This window comes from Zonotrichia leucophrys, chromosome 17 (assembly GCF_028769735.1).
Source record: "Zonotrichia leucophrys gambelii isolate GWCS_2022_RI chromosome 17, RI_Zleu_2.0, whole genome shotgun sequence".
Classification (NCBI taxonomy): Eukaryota; Metazoa; Chordata; class Aves; order Passeriformes; family Passerellidae; genus Zonotrichia; species Zonotrichia leucophrys.
Genome location: NC_088186.1, coordinates 5,197,661 through 5,203,195, shown reverse-complemented (window position 1 = coordinate 5,203,195; position 5,535 = coordinate 5,197,661).

Sequence of the window (5,535 nt, the reverse complement as noted above, 5' to 3'; positions counted from 1 at the left end):
CTCTTGTGAAATAATGGAGGAATAAATATTTTACTGAGTAGAGACGTGTCAGTGCATGTGATAGGGACCTGAGTCTTCCATCACCAGCCTCTGTGGTTTCCCCACCTGGCCTGGACAAGCAGCCTGGGCAGAAATTGAATTAAGAGGCAGCAAGGAGGGTCAGATTCTGCACAGAAATTGAGCTGAAAGAAACCAAAGGGTAGAAATAAACCATCGGATTGTAGAGCACTTTCCAGGGAGCAAAGGCCCACAGGTGCAGAGCACCCAAAACAAGAGGAATCAATGGTCAGGCAAAGGTGATACCAAACAGTTGAGACAAAGTTAAACAGGGCTACAGAAGCTCACAGTGCTGAGCTATCAAGGAGAAGATTTAATAGATTTAATGCAATGTGGAGAGGTGTGAAGATGTGCCCAGGGAAACTGCCCAGCGCATGCTCAGACTGAAAGGCAGCGAGTCAAGTGGCAGGAATTGCTAGGAGAGGATCAGAGAGCAAGGCAGAAAGTGTCCACATTGCACAAATAAAGCCTGAAATCCATTGCCCCAAGATACTGTGGACATCAATGCTATGGTGAGTTCAGAGAGAAGGATAATGGTGGGTGAGTGTTGGTGCAACATGGCAGGGACTCAACTGCCTGTGCAGAAATCTGCTGCCCTGCTGACTTCAGGAGCTGGGAGGAGAAGGGACACCTGGGTTCCCCTTGTTTCCTTTATTTGCCTTCATCACAGCAGCCTCCATGCAGGCCAGCTCTCATGGTGTCACTTTCAGGATGTCTCTGTCACCTCTTCCTCAGGCCATCCCCAATCCCCCCACACAGCCAGGGGACCACAACTGTAATCCCCTGCACCCAGAGAGGCTCAGATCCATGAGAGCCACAGGCTCAGCTCCATGACAGCCACAGGATCAACTCCCTGCCAGCAAAACCCTTTGTCCCTCCCATCACCAGTGGCCATTGGGATGTGTGGATCCAAGGTGAGGAAGGAAGGACCCCTAAACAATTCCAGCTTTCCCTAGAGGGGAACAAAGCTCATCCCACATAATCAAGTCCCCACAGTGGGCATCACCCCAGGCCCACCATGGTCCCACACTTGACCATCCCTGCCAAACTGCTCTGCTGCTGCTTTGTGACCACTTATTTATCCATTCAACAAGTGGCTTGTAGGCCATTAAGGCCAATTGTCCAAGCTCCTGCATAAAGAACATCACCCAAGCAGCATCCTCATGTCCTCAGCACGTGGCCAGTGCAGAGCACCCCTTTGGAAATCATCCAGCCCTGAGTCAAGAGACCCTTGGAAGTGATGAACTTACAGATCCCAGGGCAGATTCCTCCAGTGACTCATCACTGTTGACTGCTGGAAATATGTCACTTATTTCCTGCCTGAACTGTCCCAGCCTCAGTTCATCTGCCACTGGAGCAGAAGGTCTCAAGCCATGGTCAGCCAGCTCCCAGGAGCTGATGGGCATCTGAGGGGCCTCAAAACAGGAGACAGACAAGCGTGGAGAGCTGCAGCTCACCTGGCAGGGTCTGCACTCCACAGGGAGGGAGATGCTGGGGGAAGGCTGTCACTGAGGAGCTCCAAGGTGTTGTGCAACCTCTCCTATTCCAGGACAGGGGCATTTTTCCTCCCTGGAAGAGCACATCCATCACCAATAGTAATTTTGACAGGAGACCTGCTCTCCATCCATGCACTGCAACTTTGGGAGTGGGGAAAGGTTGCAAAGACATTTGCAAACTGTTTCCTTTCTCAGAGCAGTTGGTTTTCAACCAGGTGAATCCAAAAGGGTGGGTCTCAGGTGATGGGAGGATCTTTCTGGACCCCCTTCCCTTGTTTCTGACCCCCCAGCCTGACACTTGTGCATGACTTGCTGACTGATGAAAAGTTGAAGTTTGCCCCTAGAATATTTTAATGAGAACAATTTTGTGTTGTCATCAGCATCGGCAGCAAGACAAAACAGAGCTCACATTTTCCAGCTCACGGGGACACCCGCCTGGCTCACCCAGAATGAATTACAGACAAATTGTGGTTACAGCATCCTCCTTTCCCTTCATCCTTGTGCTGCTGAGCCCTTCTCCCTCTGGTGGCAACGGGAAGGTCTGAGGATGGTTGTGGCACCATCCACAAACTGCAGGAACACACGTTCCTGTGACAGCACCGTGTCACCTCCCAGCAGCAGAGCCCCTCCTGCCCTTTGGAGCAGTGCTCCTGTCCTGGGGGCTGCGATGCTCTCCCCAAACTCCACATTCCATATGGAAGGAGCATCTCCTCCCTGCAGCAGATATTTTGCTCGCTGCTGCTTCTTTCCAACCCCACAGGGAAGCACCCTAAGGCAGCAGAGAAGCTGGAGGGTAGCTGTGCACAGGGGTGTAATGCTTTATAATTAGAAGGGAGAAGCAAAGGTTCCTTTGGTAGCTGGTGTCACAAAGCCCAGGAAAAGTTACCACAGTAAGGAAGAACTATTGCATGGAGATGCACAGCGTTGCATCCATACACCACAATTTCAGGAGCAGAGAAAGTTTGCAAGGATATTTACAAACTGCTTCCTCCCTCAAACCACTCTGTTTTCAACCAGGTGACTCCCAAAGAGCAAGTGTGCGGTGATGGGAGGATCTCCCTGGAGCTGGCATCGCATCTGCCTGCTTTGGAGAGGCTGATGTGCAGTGGAGCAGACATCAGCCCGTTCCCCAAGGAATGGCACCGTCCATCCATCCATCTATCCATCCATCCATCCCAAACCCTTCCCTGCGCACCCCCAGCAGACGGAGGGCAGGGCGGAGGTTCCGCGGGTGCGGTGTCCGGGCAGTGTCCCCGTGTCCCCCGCAGGGTCCCGCAGCCACACGAGGGAGCTGCAGCCCCGCGCAGCGCAGCGCGGCCCGCGGAGCCCGGGCCGAGCCCCGCAACGCTGCTCCGCACCAAACCCGGCATCATCCCGAGCCCCGCAGGGCTGCTCCGCACCCGACCGCATCCCGAACTTCCCCCGGCCGCATCCCGAGCCCCCCGCACCGCTCTGCACCACATCGGGCCGGGTTCCGAGCCCCACCCGGCGGATCCCGAGCCCCGCAGCTCTGCCCCGCACAGCTCCCGACCGCATCCCGATCCCGCACCCAGCCGCATCCCGAGCGCCCCGCACCGCTCTGCACCGCTCCCGGCGGATCCCGAGCCCCACTCGGCCGGATCCCGAGCCCCGCAGCGCTGCTCCGCTCTGCTCCGCACCCCACAGCATCCCGAGCCCGCATCCCGAGCCCCCCGTGCTGCCCCGCTCCAATCCCGCTCCCGGCCGGGTCCCGAGCCCCCTGCTCTGCACCGCGCCCGGCCGGATCCCGAGCCCCACATCTCAAGCTGGGCTCAGCCCCACAAGCCCTGTTAAAAAACGCCCTCTGGAAAAAGTTTTCCCGGTGCCAACTTCATCCTCGTGCACCAGAGAACGGCCATTCCCTGCTGCTCTCTTCTCCAGAGACTTCTGAGTTTTCATGCTGGTAGAGCTGGCTCTTCTCATTCTCTCTACAAGTCGCAGGAATCTCAGTTCCTCAAGAGGAATGAGGGGGTTTGTGAATCAAATCCCACCTGCTAGAGGGAATGGGGATGTTGGAAGGGCAGCAGAGTGATCTGTGTTAAAAGTCTGTCCAAGGAGGAATCTTGGTCCAGATCCCACCAGGGAACGGTGTGGATGAAGAGAGACCCGGGAGAGGTGCAGGCAGGTACGGGAGAGGCGTGTGCTGTGCTCAGGGGTGGGACGGATCCTGGGGCTTGAAGCACCTGGAAGAGTGTGGGAGGGAAAGCAGCCTGTGCCGGGTCTCCACTTGCTCTTCTCGCAGCTCCAGACACCGTGAGGGAAGACACGTACTGGGTGTGAATCACATTCACGCACTGAACCACGGAAGGGGGTGGAATGGACCTGAAAGATCACCTTAAAGGACCTTAAAGATCACCTTAATGGACCTTAAGGATCACCTACTCCCAACCCACAGACGGAATTAGACCAAAGCTGCTCAGGGTCTCATCCAACCTGGCATCCACAGCCTCCGTGGGCAGCCTGTACCAGTGTCCCACCACCCTAATGGTACAAAAATTCTTCCTAATGTCTGAAATTTCTCCTCTCTCAATTTGCACCCATTTAAGCACCAGTTTTGTTGTTCTGCAGTCCCAGGTGGGTTCACAGCGTTGCTGTTTCCTGTTTGAGCCAAATGTGAAAAACAAGTTGTTGGACATACAAAGCACACCCCAAAATGCAGAGACTGGTGGGTGCAGCAGGACACACTGGGCACATCCTTTGCCTACACTGATGCCAGAGCAGGAGTTTGGGAGCTCTGGGCTATAGATATTAATTGGGAAAAGGGAGAAATGCCTCTCACATGCAGGAATCATTGGCAGTGTCCAGGGGAGAGACAGTGGCTCTGATCACCTGGTCCCAGGAGAGCCCTGATGGGACTGGTGCTGCTCCAGCAACTGAGCCCAGCCTGGTTTTGCTTCCCCCCAAACTTCCACAACACTTCAAAATAAGTGCAATGCTTGGGCCTCTCTTAAGTTTGCCTTGCAGGCTTTTTGTGTTTGTTTTTTTTTTTTTTTTTTTTTTTGAGCCAGGAGAGTTCACATTCCCAAGCCTTTCCCTGCAGCCAGTAAGCAGAGTTTATTTTTTTTTTTTAATAAAAAAGGAGAAAGCAGGGCTTTGCATGTAACCTCAGGTTCCCTGAGCAGGGCATCAGCCTCAGGGCCTGGACAGGCAGCTGAGAGGAGGCAGAAGCAGCTGGCAGATCTGGGGTTGGAAGGGGCTTCTGGAGCCTCCCTTCTTCCTTCCTGGGGCAAAATCTCCATCCCAGCCACACCTCCAACCTCAGCAACATGTACTGGGAGAGAGTCCATTTTATAAAACCACTGCCTTTCTCATTTGAAAACAAACAGGGTAAGAAAACAACCAAGTGGAGCCATTTTATGAAACTAACACAGACACTAACAGGGCAGCACCTCCCAGTCATCAACAACTTTAAAAAAATAGGGGAAAACCAGAGAAATGAAGCGTTTGTTTCCCAGCAACCCAGTGGGCAGCACCTCCCAACCACCACCACCAATTTTAGAAAATACGTGAAAACCAGAGAAATGAAGCATTTGTTTCCCAGCAACCTAGTGCAAAAAAAAAAAGGGGGCTACTTGTCTTGGAAAACACAAGCAGCTCCTTTATGAGTCCTAAGAAGAGAAAGAAGAGCAACTACCTCTTACCTGAGCTTCTCCAGCCCTCCAGGATTTTGGGGTGAACACCAAGCTTTGTAACAACTTGCTACTCAGGGAAGGAAAAGTGAGCAGAGCTGTTTGTAATTCCCAGCTCTGCTGGATTTAAAGGATCAGCACAAATAGTGCACACCTGGAAAAGAGGTTCCTCTGCAGGGCAGGTGAGTGCAGAGGAAAGGGATGTCTCTAGAAGTCCCAGGACACTCCAGGCTTTGCAGTGGGGTTTAACATCCTGCTGAGATCCATCCTGCTGGGGCTGGGCCCAGCTGCTGCCCAGCTGCATCTGCTGCTCCCCAAGGAAGGATGCATCAGAG